General features: G+C 42.5%; 1 protein-coding gene across 3 annotated transcripts in view; it reads right to left on the bottom strand.

Moving 5' to 3' along the window:
- Positions 1-16,852, bottom strand: part of STS (steroid sulfatase) — a 216,593-nt gene that overhangs the window by 189,744 nt on the left and 9,997 nt on the right. Inside the window, exon 2 of one of the 3 annotated variants that reach the window (XM_025371988.1) lies at positions 13,773-13,925. The exons of the other annotated variants lie outside the window; for them this stretch is intronic. The gene's annotated coding sequence lies outside the window, so the exon portion shown is untranslated. The remainder of the gene's footprint in view (positions 1-13,772; positions 13,926-16,852) is intronic. 3 annotated transcript variants of the gene reach the window in all.

The raw sequence follows: 16,852 nt of genomic DNA, 5'->3' as shown, positions 1-16,852 counted from the left end.
TTTTTCTCATCAGTCTTATCAGTACCTTTGGGATTTTGGTCTTCTTAACATTATATATAGAAAGGTAAGCCATTCCTTTAGCCCTTCTTCAACTTCTCAAATATTCTCTTTCAAAGTCTAGGTTCATTAAAGAGAAACCCTATAGGGCCACATTGCTTTCTTTCAATGCTTCTTTTTTTCCCTCTCTCTGTTGGATATTTTATGGTTTTGTGATTGTATGTGCAGACATTTCATGTTTGAGTACATCCTAGCACTTGAGCTGTTTCTTCCTCAGACTCCCTGTCCAGGAGATAATACCTATATTTTTATCTGAACAATGCTAAACTCTGTTTTCCCAAACCCCAATGCACATGCCAAACTATGTTGGTCATTTACCATTATAGATTCTAAAACTGTATGGCCACTTTCTCCCAAAGATTCTATCACTCTCACTTCAACAACCAATCTGTCCTTGCTCATTACAGTCCACTTCAGAGCAATATTTGATCTGCAGGATAAAGTTTTCAAAAAGAAAAGAGTTGATCACAACCCCATTAAAGAGTAAGCAAAGGACATGAACAGTCACTTCTCAAAAGAAGACATTCATGCGGCCAGGAAACATATGACAAAAAGCTCAATATCACTGATCATTAGCGAAATGCAAATCAAAACCACAATGAGATACCACCTCATGCCAGTCAGAATGGCAATTATTAAAAAGCTGAGAAACAACAGATGCTGGCAAGGTTGCAGAGAAGTAGGAACACTTTTATACTGTTGGTGGGAATGTAAATCAGTTCAACCATTATGGAAGACAGTATGGTGATTCCTCAAAAATTTAGAACCAGAAATACCATTTGACCCAGCAATCCCATTATTGGGTATATACCCAAAGGAATATAAATCACTCTATTATAAAGATACATGCATGTGTATGTTCATTGCAGCACTATTCACAATAGTAAAGATATTGAATCAACCAAAATGTCCATCAGTGATAGACTGGATAAAGAAAATGTGGTACATATACTGGATGGAATACTATGCAGCCACAAAAAAAGAATGAGATCATGTCCTTTGCAGGGACATGGATGAAAGTGGAAGCCATTATCTTCAGCAAACTAACACAGGAACAGAAAACCAAACACCCCATGTTCTCATTTACAAGTGGCAGTTGAACAACGAGAACACATGCACACAGGGAGGGAAATAACACACACTGGGGCCTGTGTGGGGAGGATAGGTGGGGGGTAGAGCATCAGGAAAATGACCTAATGCATGCCGGGCTTAATACCTTGGTGATAAGTTGATCTGTGCAGCAAACCACCATAGCACATGTTTACCTATGTAACAAAGCTGCACATCCTACACATGTGCCCCAGAATAAAATGAAATAAAGTGAATAACACTGACTGAGAAAAAAAGAAAAGAGCTGATCAGATTTTAAGCTTTTAGCTGGGCAAGACTTCCAAAGGTATCCCACCTGTCAAGTCCCACATCACCAACAGATCAAGCCTCTTACCAATTTTGTTATTTGTAGGTAAGAACTCATTATTCACTGCCTGAACCAGGCCTGGTGGTTTATTGCATATTCCCAAATTATACTGCTTTGGATTTCTTCTCTCTTTTAAAAATACTTACTCAATCATACCCCACATGCTTCCATGTCTAAGTTAAAGCTTTGTGATTTGCTCTTTTTTTGGTACAACTGTGTAATGTGCCAACATTCAGTATATTTCCCTTACTCTTTCTATTAGCTATGTCTTTGAAATAATTATGCACATCTCCAAATGACAGCAGCCTAAGATACACAAGCAATGACAGGTGTTGACTTGCCTATAAGAGAAATCAGTCTTAAGGGGCTAAGTACAGGAATGAATTCCATAGGCGATTTGCAGAAAATGACTGTAATTAGAAGTGGGAAGAGAAGCCAGGCTAAATGGCAGAAGAGGGGTGAGCTGACAGTGCTCAAGTGGAAAACAGGCAGGCATCACGAACAGTGAGGGGCGTGGGGACTTCCAGAACACATGGGTGTTATTTCCCCATGCCTGAGCAATTTCATTCTAGGTCCTTTAAGGATGCTGCTTCTATGGTCCTATAACACAGTTACTGATTATAGGGTCATACTGCAGAGTGATACAATCTGATGATCATCAACATTCCAGAGGGCAAAATTCACATGACCTGTGTTCAAACAAATATGATGAGGCCCAGAAAAATATAACTTCTTAAAAATGTATTCAGGTGGGATGTGGGGATAGGGACTCACAGCAGTGGGCTTGAACAATCTCACTTGGGTAATGAGAACATTCTCAAACTCGTTTATGGTGATGATTGCACAACTTGATAATTTAATAAAAACCACTGAATTGTACAACTCGGTGAATTAAATGCAATGTAAAATAAACCTCAAAAAACTTGTAAACATGATTTTCATCAATATTATTTAAAGAAAAGAAATAGTTCTAGAGTAGCTGGGAATGCATGGAATTTCTTTAATTATTTAAAGAAGGCCTCTAAGAGTCACCATATTGATCCCTCCAATGGACCTAATCTAATATACAAGTGCCACATATATTCCACAGACACTATTATACCGGGCGAAGCTTCATTTCCTATTAATGTCTGGGCAGTCGCCAGGAGTACTTTTTGCTGGAAAATAATTCGCAATTAGTCACTCAGCCATTTCTATGCTATTATGGCTAATAAAATCCCAAATCTCATCATTTATCAGCTGGGTGCAATTGTGTTTGTTGATGGTGAGGATGTGGGATTGCAAGAGAGGCTCTTTCCACTGGATATAAGTTAGTCCAGTAAACTCAAGGATAACAGCTCCTCAAACAATTGGAATTTGAATATTCAGAAGCTGGTTGGCCATTGGTTCCATCCTCTGTTCATTTCTGTCCCAAGACCAGGGCGGGCTAAGACTGGGGTTGACATTTTCGGGGAGAAGCTGGGGTTAGAGAGCTGAGAGAGGGCAGGTGGCAACGGAAAAGTCAGAGACCCCTCCTGGAAAACGCGGAGTCCCCACAGACCCTATTTTCTTCTGGCCCTACCTCCAAGTTGAGGCTGAGGAGCAGATTTAGCTCACCAACTCAGACAGTCTTGGAATTACTGCCGGGATTCTGGGAGCCAGCCAGTCCCAGGAGGCAGAACTGCCCCTGTAGATTTTTATGCTTTGAATAGAGAGCTACCAACAGGTGGCGACAAACTGCAGCCACTCCAGGATGGATTTGGCGGGTTCCTCTGGACCTGGTTTTGCCCAGGCCTCTTGAGTCATTTCATGACCTTGCAATCATGTGACCCTGCATATCCCATGACTGGCTCATTGTACCAGGGGATGGGCAGAGACTGCCCAGCCATTAATAGGAAGTGAAGCATCCCCCAGTACAATGGTGTCTGTGGAATATATGTGGCATCTAATTACATGTTTGATTAGATCCATTGGAGGAATCAATATAGTGACTCTTGGAGGCCTTTGTTAAATAGTTAAAGAAATTCCACACATTCCCAGCAACTCTAGGACATTTTCTTTTTAAAAATAATTTAGGCCTGGTACAGTGGCTCACACGTATAATCCCAGTGCTTTGGGAGGCTGAGGCAGGAGGATCATTTGAGCCCAGGAGTTGAGACCAGCATGAGCAATATAGTGAGACCTCATTTCTACAAAAAATTTTAAAATTTTTTAAATTTTAAAAAATTTAAATTTAAAATTTAATTTAATTTAAATTAAATGGGCATGGTGGGGCACATCTGTAATATCAACTACTTGGGAGGCTAAGGTGGGAGGACTGCTTAAGCCCAGGACTTTAAGGCTGCAGTGAGCTGAGATCGCACCACTTCAATTCAGCCTGGGTGACAGAGTGAAACCCTGTCTCAAAATAATAATTTTGATGAAAAACATGTTTACTTTTTAGAGATCCATTTTACATTGCATCGAATTCACCCAGTTGTACAACTGAATTGTTTTTATTAAATTACCATATTGTTCGACACCCCCTGCATCCCCCCCAACCCAGCATCAGTTCTGGAACACTTCACCCCAGTGAAAGCCTCCATTCCCACTGCTGTAAATCGCCATTCCTACCTCCTGCCTGTATATATTTTTAAGAAGTCACGTTTTTCTAGGTCTCATCATATTTCTTGGAACCTGCAGTATGGGAATATTGCCCTATTGTCCTCTGGGGTGGTGACAATCATCAGACTGAATTATTCTACAACAAGACCCTATAATCTGTGATTGTTTTATATGACCATTTAATCAGTGTCCTCAAAGGACCCAGAACTAAATTGCTTGGGAATAGAGAAATAAAGCCCATATGTTCTGTAAATTCACATTCTCTGCACTGTTTACAAGGCCTGCCTCTTATATGCTTGAGCACTAAGTCAGCTCAACCTCTGTGGTGCCATTTCTGGGAACCACACCCACCCCCTGGCCCCCCAACCAACAAACACATCACCCATGTGTTATAATGAGTTTTTCTAGACTTGATCAGAGCTGTTTTTGACACTGCCTTTTCCAACAGGCTGCAGGGCAAACAAACAAGTCTCAGAAATGCTGGTAAGTAAAGGGAGGTTTTGCCAACTGCACCTTCCTAAGCCAAACCTATTTTCTCCTCAACACAAGTTCTGGCAGGAGATACTGTAATTGTGGGATGTTCAATCAAAGGTGAGAATCGTCTATAATGTGAGCACTTTAAAAACTAAGAGATAGTAAAACTTGCTGTGGATAACAGTATGGTGGTTCCTTAAAAAGCTGAATTACCATATGACCCAGAAATCCTACCAAAAACAGGAACTCAGGTATGTGTACCTCAATGTTCATAGCAGTATTATTCACAATAGCCAAAAGGTGAAAGACAAAGGGATAAACTGAATGTGGTATATCCATACAATGGAATATTATGCAGCAATGAAAAGGAATGAAATTCTGATACATGCTACAACATGGATGGACCTTAAACACTATGCTCAGTAAAGGAACAGAGAAGAGAAAGGGCAGATGGGAAAAGAAAGGTCAGAGATCCCTTGGAGAGCACTGAGCCCCCAGAGATCCTGTTTTCATCTGGCCACAGGGCGTATAATTCTACTTGTACGAAATGTCTAAAATAGGCAAATTCATAGAGACAGAAAGCAGATTGACAGTTTCCTAGGGGTGGGGGGATGGGAGGAATGTGGAATCACTGTTAAAGGGTATAGGGTTGTTTTCGGTGGTGACAAAAACGTTGTAAACCAGACAGATGGTGGTTTAATGTGGTGAATGTATTCAATATCTCAGAATTGTACATTTTACAATGGTTAATTTTATAAGAATTTCATCTCAATAAAAAAATTCAGAAAAGAGATGATCAAAGCTGAAGCTATTTTGTTAATACTGTAAAGCCTTCTGATGTATGATATCCCCAAAACGCAATGCGGACAAATAAACCCTACTGTGAGTGGAAGGATCCTCACTGCCCAGTTGGTAAGCAATTCAACCAAGCCAGCCTGGCACCAGACCTAGGCATCTGTGCTGTTCTTTTAAGGAACATCCTGGGTAAGGACAGAGAGAAAGGAGACTTGAGGGTGCTCGAGGAAGAATTCCCAATCACTGAGAGATAACATCCCACTGCAAGGCCTGGGTGCAGGGAAAGGAGGGGCACAGCTCATCCATCATCTAGAGCAACAGAGGAAGAATTTTGATGGGATTCCCTGTGTGCAGGGAAGCATGAGCCATCCCCAGAAACCTGCCCACACATTATGAGGGATGCCCTCTGATCCTGTTTTCAGAGGAGCCACAGTCCCTATACACATTCCTGAGCAACTGGAAAAAATTACTGTGATGCGTTGCTGGAGACTTTGTCATGACAAGAATAAAATATTCAATTATATAGGGGATTTTTCATGATTTTATTATCATCAAATATAAATCAATGACATTCAAATTGGCTAACTAGAGTCAGGACTGGCAAGCAAAGCCAATCTTACATATCCATTTCCCCCAGACGTCTGTTTGCCATTAGGTTATCTGGTTCTCAGAACACATTTTTCTCTACATAATAATTCAGTTCCCAGGCGCACTCACACAAAGGCATTTGTGGGAAGCAGAGTTCTAAGATCGCCTTCTGGGTTTCCAGTCCCTGGCACTCACAAGTTTGAGACCAACCTGATCAACATGACGAAACCTCCTCTGTACTAAAAATACAAAAATTTGTTGGGCACGGTGGCGCGCCTGTAGTCCCAGCTACTTAGGAGCCTGGGACAGGAGAGTCGTTGGAACCCAGGAGGCAGAGGTTGCGGTGAGCCTCGATCCTGCCACTGTACTCCAGCCTGGGCAACAGAGCAAGACTCTGTCTCTAAATAAATAAATAAATAAATAAATAAATAAATACATTTTTTATCAACAACTTGAATGAGCTTGAAAGAGGACCTAATGCTCTGAGTGAGAACACAGCCAACACCTGGACAGCACCTTGATGGCAACCTCGTGAGACTCTGAGCAGAGAACCCTGCTAAGCTATGCCCAGACTCCTGGCCCACAGTCATTGTAAGATCCTCAATGGGTATTTGTTTTAAGTCTTTAAGTTTGTGGTAATTTGCTCTGCAGTGATAAATAATGACTACAGTATCTAATCCCAAATATACATAAAATAGTACCAACACTGTAAAACTTAAACAGAATGTAAAACCAAGTGTTTTCAAATACAGTGGTGGCTTCCATCTGGAGCCATAGGGAGTAGCTATGGGTCATGTCAATCAGGCTTACAAAGAATTTTCAGCTGGTCTTGAAGACAACCGTTCCTGGTTCATGGTTTTCTCTTTAATTCTGTGAACTTCCCACATATGCAACTGAAAAATCCCTTTCTAGGTTGGAGCAAGGTTGTGCTGGGTCACCATTATGTCTAACTAAAAACCTTCTGAGTCATGCAACCTGTAAGCTCTAGGCACCTGCAGCTATAACCTCCTAGATTAAGTAATTCATCAGTCACACGAGCTAATTTGCAATTGGAAGTTCCTGGAATCCATTTCATATTGCTGACTGTGGTGTCTATTTAGTATCATGTAAATTATTTTATATGATCCAGTCTGCCAATTAAGACAAATGGCTTTGCATATCCCGATCCTTGAGTCATCCATGTGATATCTGGCAACATGGTAGGGTACAAACAAAACTCTGTGACACACTGTATAGATTGCTGGGGTTAGTTTTCCCACCCACAAAAATGGGACTCAAAAATACCTCACAGGGTTGAAATAGAAAAGTATTAAATGAAGCAAAATATGAGATAATGCAGCAAGGCGCAATGGCTTATGCCTGTAATCCCAGCACTTTGGGAGGCTAAGGCAGGTGGGTCACTTGAGCCCAGAAGTTCAAGACAGCCTGGGCAACATGGTGAGACCCCGATTCTACACAGAATACAAAAATTAGTCAGGTGTGGTGGTGTGCACCTGTAGCCCTAGCTACTTAGAAGGCTGAAGTGGGTGGGTCAATTGAGCCTGGGAGGTTGAGGGTGCAGTGAACCATAATCATGCCACTGCACTACAGCGTAGATGACAGAGCAAGACCCTGTCTCAACTTAAAGAGAGAGAGAGAGAGACAGAGAGACAGAGAAAATACTTTCTGTAAAATATGAGGCACCACACAAAGTTAAAGTAATATGACTCTGTAGACTACAGCACTAGCCTAGACCAGCGGTTCTTGCAGGGCCCAATTTGACTCCCGGAGGACATTTGGCAATGTCTGAAGATATTTTTGGTTCTTACAATTTATGGACATTGCTATTGTCATCCAGTGAGTAGAGGCCAGAGATGCTACTAAGCGTGGGCAGAACAGTTCCTGACAACAGAGAATGATCTGGCCTCAAATGTCAATAGTATCAAGGCAGAGAATGCTGATTAAGTCAAAGCTTTGCATTACTATTTTTATTGTATTATTATTTTATTTTACTTTTAGTGACAGGACCTCACTCTGTTACCCAGCTGGAGTGCAGTGGTGTGATCACAGCTCATGGCAACCTTGAACTCCTAGGCCCAAGGGATCCTCCTATTTCAGCCTACCAAGTTGCTGGGACTACAGGTGTGAGCCACCACACCTAGCTGATTTTTAATTTTTTTACTTTTTGTAGAAACAGAGTCTTGCTATGTTGTCCAAGCTGGCCTCAAACTCCTGGTCTCAATCTCCTCGCCCTCCTTGGCCTCCCAACGCACTGAGATTATAGATGTGAGCCACCATACCCGGGCTGTTACTCCTTTTAAAATGCTTTTTCTAGACCAGTGGTTCTCAACCAGCGGTGATTCTGCATTCCAGGGAATGTTGGACAATGTCTGGAGTCATTTTTGGCTGTCACAGCTGGGAGGTAGATATTGGTTATCGCAGTCCAGCAAAGCCAGTAAACACCCCACACTGCATAGGATAGCCCATCCCACAAAAGGGAATCCCCCAGCCTCAAATATCTAGTGTGCAGAGGATGAGAAACTCTGTCCCAGATGTTTCTCTGTCCCATACTCACTAAAGAACAATTTTTCTTTCTTTTTAACAAACCAAATAAGGACTTGGTGGTGGTTTTTTTTTTTTTTTTTTTGAGGCGGAGTCTTCACTCTGTCCCCCAGGCTGGAGTGCAGTGGCACCATCTCGGCTCACTGCAAGCTCCGCCTCCCGGGTTCGCGCCATTCTCCTGCCTCAGCCTCCCGAGTAGCTGGGACTACAGGCGCCGCCACCGCGCCCGGCTAATTTTTTGTATTTTAGTAGAGACGGGGTTTCACCTTGTTAGCCAGGATGGTCTCGATCTCCTGACCTCATGATCCGCCCGCCTCGGCCTCCCAAAGTGCAGGGATTACAGGCGTGAGCCACCGCGCCCGGCCGGTGGTTGTTTTTTTGTTTGTTTATTTTTTGTTGTTGAGAGAGGGTCTTGCTCTGTTCCCCAGGCTGGAGTGCAATGGTACAATCACTGCTCACTGCAGTCTCAACCTGTCAGGCTCAAACTATCCTCCCACCTCAGCCTCCCAGGTAGCTGGGACTACAGGCATGTGACACCACACCTGACTTTTTTTTTTCTTTTGTATTTTTTGTAAATATGGGGTGTTGACATGTTGCCCAGGCTGCTCTTGAACTCCTAGACTCAAGCAATCCACTCACCTCAGCCTCTGGAATTGCTGGGATTAAAGGCGTGAAAGCCACCATGCTCGGACTTTTTTTTTTTTTTTTAATGGAATTTAGCCTTTCAAAAATGAAGAAATGTCTTTTGGTTTAATAGCCCCAAGCCACGGAGTCCCCAGGTTTGGTAACTCTGTCCCCCAGATTTGTGTAAATGGTTCTTTGCATCTCAGGTAATTGGCTGGGAAGTGGCAGCTGAGAGCTACTTACAACTGAGCCCAAAACCAAATGACACAGCTATTCTGCCCAGCTTTTCTGGCTCCATTTCAGTTCCTGAGTGTTCTCAGGTTATTCTAAAGCTTGGAGAGTACAGAAAAGGAAGGAGGTTTTACATAAGGGAAGCTGCATCCGAGGACACACGGAAGCACATTATGATACCACAAACCAAAAAACAACAGCACCATCGGGTGGTGAAGGCCACAAGAAGTTAAGAATGAACCCTTTTCCACTTGCAATTACATTCTCAGGTCCATAGTCTTGAGATAGAAACTTTTGAGAAAAGGTGTGTGCCAGAATGCAGAATGTTTTGGGTTTTATAAGGTAATGGTGAATATCTCATGTCACATATGATAGCTCAAGTGAAGTCTTGGACAGCAGCCTGTGGTCACCCATGTTAACAGTTTTGCAGTGAGGCTGGGTGCAGTAGCTGACGCCTGTAATCCCAGCACTTTGGGAGGCCGAGGTGAGCAGATCACCTGAGGTCAGCAGTTTAAGACCAGCCTGGCCAACATGAAAACCCCGTCTCTACCAAAAAATACAAAAAAATTAGCTGAGCATGGTGGCGGGCACCTGTAGTCCCAGCTACTGGGGAGGCTGAGGTGGAAGAATTGTTCGAACCAAGGAGGCGGAGATTGCAGTGAGCTGAGATCGAGCCACTTCACTTCATCCTGGCAACAGAATGAGACCGTATCAAAAAAAAAAAAAAAAAAAAAAAAAAAAAATAGTTCTGCAGTGAAACAAAATGAATACCTATAATCTGTGGGATGAATGAAGACTTTTCATTTTATGTTAATTTTATGTTAGTTGGTTTGAGCTGGTGTCACTGCCAAGTATGTTAGAAACACTGGGTTTTCAATGTTTTTCTTTTCTATTTTTGGTTATGGACAAAGGATTGCAAACCTGTATTTCTGAAGGCAAGATTTAAAAAGAAGTGGTAAAGTCCTGTGGGCTAACAAGTCAGGTACTAGAAAAGCCACCTATGCTGAACAGAACCTTGGCCAAGTCACTTGGATGTGGATAGCTCCAGAGTTTCCTCATAGGCAGAAGAGGTGACAAGTCGAGACCCAGGGAAGGCTTGCCCAATGACCCAGGTCAAACCAGCTGTGACAAGCTCCAGCAAAAACCCTGAGCTGCCTGGCCAGCTGGAAGAAGAGCTGAGAACAGACTCAAAACGATGATCCCCACACCTCTTCCGTGACCCCAGATGCCAGTTCTTATCTGTTTCCAATTTGGTGATTCTACACAAGAGACAGTTTTGCCACCCAAGAAACATCTGGTAATATCTGGAGACAAGCTTGGATGTTATAACTTAGCAGTGGGTGGGAAGTGCTGCTGGCATCTGCTGGGAGGAGACCAGGGATAATGCCCAGCACCCCATGGTGCACAGGACAGCCACCACCAGAGTGACCCAGCCCCAAATGTCTGCAGTGCTGAGGTTGAGAAACCCTGCTCTAAGTAAGCTCTGTCTCACACCTTTTTTTTTTTTTTTTTTTTTTTTAAGATGGAGTCTTGGTCTGTCATCCAGGCTGGAGTGCAGTGGTGCCATCTTGGCTCACTTCAACCTCTGCCTCCCGGATTCAAGCGATTCTCCTGCCTCAGCCTCCCGATAGCTGAGATTACAGGTGCGCACCACCACGCCAAGCTAATTTCTTTGTATTTTTAGTATAGACGGGGTTTCACCACGTTGGCCAGGCTGGTCTTGAACTCTTGACCTTGTGATCCACCTGCCTCAGACTCCCAAAGTGCTGGGATTACAGGCATGAGCCACTGCGCCCGGCCAGTCTTACACATTTTAAATCCTTATTTCAGGCCAGAGATTGTCATCTGGGAGAAGGATTTTACCTACCGGGAGACATTTGGCAACATCTGGAGATATTGTGGGTTGCTGCATCCTACCATACACTGGACAGCCCCTACAGCAAGGAATCACCCAGCCCCACGTACCAACAGTGCCTCCGTGGGGAAACGCTGGGCAGACAAATTCATCATAAAAGAGAACGTCCCAGTCTCTAGCTCTAAAATAAAAATCTCCCAGTCTTGGAACCACCAAGAGGAACCTGGGCCCCTAAGCCATCTCTGTTCCATCCCCCTGGGCTTTCTCTCAGACCTCACAGTTGAAGGTGCTTCTCCTAATTAGCCCTGTGCCAAGTCTCTGCCCTGAACTTCCTTCTCACAATAAGCGTTTAATTATCATTGACATTGGTACTTGCAATATTTATACTGCTTGTTTTCTTTCATAGAAAACACCTGAGGTAAGACTGGACTTCTGCTTCATCATTGCCACATCCTCTGTTACCTGTGACCCCGGGGCACTGGGGAAGTGCTTGTTGACTCAGTGGCCAAGTTTGACAGGGGTTAATTTCCAAACAAGTCTGGAATTTTAAGGAGAAGACAAGATGGAAACAACAATGGTGACAAAACCTGGTCTGGAAAACATAGCTTAGAACTTTTGGCCATAAACTCTTAATGCTTGTTTTATTCAAGTTTTTAAGAGACGCTCAACATTTAGTATTTAGGTTTTTAATGCAAAGAGGAGTCATTATTATCTTTTTTTCATGCACTGAAAGCTTTTAGAGTATCTCCTGGTATCAGCTGTGATGTGATAATCTCATTAGAAATGAATATGGGGCAATTTCTCAGTTGGCAAATAGTAATGTCACTATAGACACCAATTCACAGGGTATTCAGTAAAGCATTATCATGCATTCCTGGAGACAAAGAGTACCTACAGTAAATGACATGAAATGGAGCAAACTTTCTGTAAAATAATTTCAACACTTTTAATATTATTTTCAGTGAAAACTATTTTTAACATTCCTCCAACTCAATCTACTTGGGTTGGCACAGAAGACAAAACTGATGTGTACATGAAATATGCTGATACTCTGATAAGAAGTAAAGTAAGCATGAACTGGACGTCTTAATTCATTATAATTGCTCGTAAGATAACAGAGAGTTTACTTGAAAGAGATCAAAGGAAATTCTTAGCATCTCTCTTTGGGAGAAAAGTCATCCATTTGGTTGGCTCATAATTACCAGATTATGTACGGCATGCATTGCAAAAGTTAAATTGTTTTTGGATTTTCTGTAATTAATATAATTTTTCAGAAAACAGTAACTGATCTCTGAACTACATACTCATTCTTCAGTTAACCTAGTTCTTTTATAGAGATGATCTTACATACACAAGCATACTGTAGAAAGTGCAGTAATAAACGCCACATCTTAAAACCAACATAGCCTGTTAAGAAACATTTGGCTTCAGCCAGGTGCGGTGGCTCAAGCATGCAATCCCAACACTTGGGAGGCCTAGGCAGACAGATCACTTGAGGTCAGGAGTTCGAGACCAGCGTGGCCAACATGGCAAAACCCCATCTCTACTAAAAACACACACAAAAATTAGCCAGGCGCAGTGGCACGTGCCTGTAATCCCAGCTACTTGGGAGGCTGAGGCAGGAGAATTGCTGGAACCCGGGAGGTGGAGGTTGTGGTAAGCTGAGATTGCACCACTGCACTCTAGCCTGGGAGACAGGTCGAGATTCCATCTCAAAAAAAAGAAAAAAAAACAGAAAGAAACATTTGACTCCATGCATGGTCCTGAGGATAAACTCGGAGATCTATGTGTATGCCCTTCTAGAAGCAGGCATATATGTTCTTTTTCCACTCTTTAGGATACACTAACATTACAGATATTGAATCTGTATATTTAAAATGAAAAAGAGTGAAACAACTGTCAATTCCTTCTCAAATTTATCCTTTAGAAAAGCAGTAAGTTGAAAGCTTAAAATCATGCCAATCTTTCAGGGAATGCATTGGATGGCAGACATCTCCGGCATAGACGTTGTATCTAACTAAGACGCAGTGGGCCCAGTATTTTCATACATGAGGTTAATTGATGTAATTTCTCTTTTGTATAAACTATAGCACAAAATGCACTACTTCATTTGCTCATTTCCTTTCAGGATTCTTTCCTCTAAACTCCAGCATTCTTTATACCAAGCTTGTGTTTTCAAACTACCACTCTAATCCACAAAGACAAACTATTTGGCAATTACTTTCTTCTCCTTATAGACAGTCTTGTTTCAGGGCAAAGGAGCAAATGAGAACATATTAGATAAATTGTTGTAGGTGGTTTTACAGATATTTTCTTTAATGTAACACTACAGATAAAAAATGTACGAACTTTGATTAGTCCCACAGAAGAGAATTTAAAACTCTTCCTCCCAGAGCAAAGACTTGGCTCTTCTACTTATTCAATTAATTCTTACCATGCTGCTCTTGAGCTATTCCAGGAAGGGAAAGAAATAGAAACCTTTAGACTTCCTTTGAAGCAGTGCAACTAAAGTAAATATTCCCTGTAAACAATTTTCTGTCATCACGTATCTCAACATCTTAGCAGCAGAGAAGCAAAACTAATAATCATATTAAAAATTTAACTCACCAGTTCTTACAAGGCTTTCAGAGAGGGCTCCTTACTGGGAGACTTAGACACTTTGTATGTCTCCTTCAAGGATCTCAAACAGCTTTTCATACCATCACATCAGACAAGCATCCCAGCCGAATGCTCATCGTGTGTGAATGATCATTTGACAGCCTGGGCAGTTATATTGGAGCATCATTGGCAATAAAGTCATCACTGAGTAATCAGCGAATCTATCATAAAAAAGTTATTTAACTGCATGTATTTCTCCACCTGGCCTTCCTCTCCCCCAGTCCCCCACACATTTTTAACATCACTCAGAGGGAAGTTGGACTTCCTTCACCAACTCATCACTTTGGAGGAGCTTTGGGTGCCAGCCCTGAATACTGAATTGCAATTCTTATTCACCTATTGACTCCCTAACCTGGAAAACAATCAGGAGTTCACTGAGAGGACTTCCTGTGGGCACTGAATTTTGCATTGCACGGTGTGCAGCAAGAAAAGGGAGTGTGTGTTGAGGAAGAAGAGGGAGGCTATATAATGGTGGGGTGGGACAGACAAACAGTGATGATTACTTTTTCGATGAACAACAACATAGGACGTGGGTTTAGGATGAGAAGAGCAAGGGTTTTGTTTTTAATGATCTGTCGAGAGCCTGATGCACCTAAGCCTTGCCAGCCTGTTTGTTAAGTGAGTTACACATACAACACAGTGCCAAGAGCCCCAAGGAATTCATTCTCTGTGTCAACACCACAGGGTTGGGCAATGAGCAGGGCTACCACTCAGCAGGGTGGTGTCCCATCAACACTGATGAAACAGCAGGCAGTCTTCTGACCACACACCTTGGGGAAAATCATATCCCAGTAAAAATAACTTCCAGTGTTTCTCTTTTATTAGTTTCCTCGTGTTGTTTGTTTTTACAGCATTTAGGGAAAAAGGAAAGGGAGAAAGCTTAAAAAAAAAAAAGCCTAATCTGAGTCTCTGTTTTCATTATTCTGCTTCTATAAATAAAAAATTGCTTATTTCTAATTATTTTTGTGTGCCTCTGGCTCTCAGTAGGCACTCAAATAATATATAAAGTAGCGGTGTTAGCCCATTTTCTATTCTCAATAATAACCAAGGATTTGGGCATGCTGAAACCTGAAAAGTATTTTAACATGAATAAATATGACTCGGATTTTACCAAAAGGCAACGATTTGTCTCCCAGGGTCTCTATAAAACTTACTCATTGCAGAAATGTCTTATACCAGCTAGTGGTCAAAATTCCAGCACATCACATGATGTTTCTGGTCACTGAATGCTTTCAAGATCAAAGTTAAATGTCGAATGAAATGCTAAATCTCTGCAGCTTTAATTCCAGAGTAAGACTTCCTTTCCTCCCCACCCTACCTCCAGCTAAGGCATGCTTTTCGTGGTCCTGAAACAGAAGGCACACATGGGGAAGCTTCTGGCTTTCTCAATTGTCCTCCTCCCTCATTTCCCCTGCTGTGGTTACTGATCTCTCCACCTGGAGAGTAGCAGGAAAGGAAGGCGAAAAGGAGCAGAAGGTTCTTCTCCCACTGGCGCCGTCATGTGAAGATTTCAGGCAAACCTGAAGGGCATTTTTTTAAGTTCTTGGAAGCCAGGCCAGCTGGATCTCCCCCATCTGCAACTCCTGAGATGCGGGCGATGTCGTCTTTTCCTCCAACTGGTTTTCCAGTGGTGTCATTCTGCTGGAGTCTCCTCCTCATCCCAGATTTTGTGGGGCAAAAGTCCAAATCATTAAGGTTATCTGGTCATGCATATTTGTTTGAGGGACTCTGAAAGTGCAACCTAAATCAACTCCCCCTAGCCCTCGAGATCAGAAGTCTCTAGTGTAGATCTGGCAGGGATCAGGTGCCACCCACCTAGGTCCCCCAAGAGATGCACAATCAAATATCAACCTCTCTGAGGAGTGTCGCTGAAGCCTCAACATTGGATTGAGGCTAAGAGAGATGCATGCCATATCATTTGTTTTTATTTCATTTAGAAAACAAGAAAAAAGAAAGCCTAACTCCACTGGGGAAGAAGTAGGGCTATAATGCCATATAAACCTCTTCATAAGCCTTCACTTCTCTCGTTGCTGTGAGGCCAGAGATCCATAGGGTTCCTGGCTATCTACATGGAAAATTCCTATAGGATGCCATTTTTTTCCATCTCATTTCACGATGATGTCAAATGAGTATCCCGTTACAATAAATATTCTCCAGAATAATTTGTCTTGATATGTGGATGGAGGACTTTGGAGTCAGACAGACATGGTATTCTGATTCCAGCACCCACTAGCTGTATGACCTCCAAAAAGTGCTTAATCACTTGGGGCATCAGCTTTCTCACCAGTAAGGCAGGCAGAAGTATACATCTTAGGCCCCTCTGATCAATAACCCTTTATTGATTAGATATAATGTCCCAGGGCATGGTGCCTGGCTGAAAGAAATGGATGATCCTTTTTGGCAATTTTGAGAAGACAGAAGTGAAAAGATTTTACTTTACGAGCTATGAAAATTACTGTGCTTTAAGATCATGAAAAGCACAGACTTTGGTATATGAATTCGTGCAGATGCTTAATGAAATTGTTCAGAGTTGAACCTACCTGATATTTGACATTCCTATAACTGTGCCAACCATTAGAGGCATTGCACAGGAACCCTCAAGGTAACACTGGGCATGTCTTCATACTTGGGCCTGTACCCAGAAAGAACCCAATAGAGAGACTGTTGGTGGGAAATCCTGGAGTCCCACAGGAGAAGGACACATGCAATCAGAGATAAGCAAGAGAACACTCACTCTCAAAGACTCGACATGCAGCAATTGCATGAGCAAAGGTCAAGGCTTGATAATTAGGGCCCTGAATCAAGGAAAAAGCATCTCAATGCAAATCAGACAAGTGGGATGAGAGCAACACGGTGCTCACAGAAGGGTTCTCCTCTTAGCCATGCAGAAGGAAGAGACCTGGAGCCCCAGAATCCAGTTTACAGTCTCCCTATTGCAACATCCACAACTGCACAAGACAAACAGTAGTGAGCTCTGTATATATTCAGGATGGGCTCAACTATTCTTCTCCAAGCCATTTGCCAACTTC

The sequence above is a fragment of the Theropithecus gelada genome, chromosome X, assembly GCF_003255815.1.
Source record: "Theropithecus gelada isolate Dixy chromosome X, Tgel_1.0, whole genome shotgun sequence".
NCBI classification, from domain to species: domain Eukaryota; kingdom Metazoa; phylum Chordata; class Mammalia; order Primates; family Cercopithecidae; genus Theropithecus; species Theropithecus gelada.
Note: the sequence above shows the minus strand (reverse complement) of the source record. Positions and strands in the feature narration are given on the sequence as shown.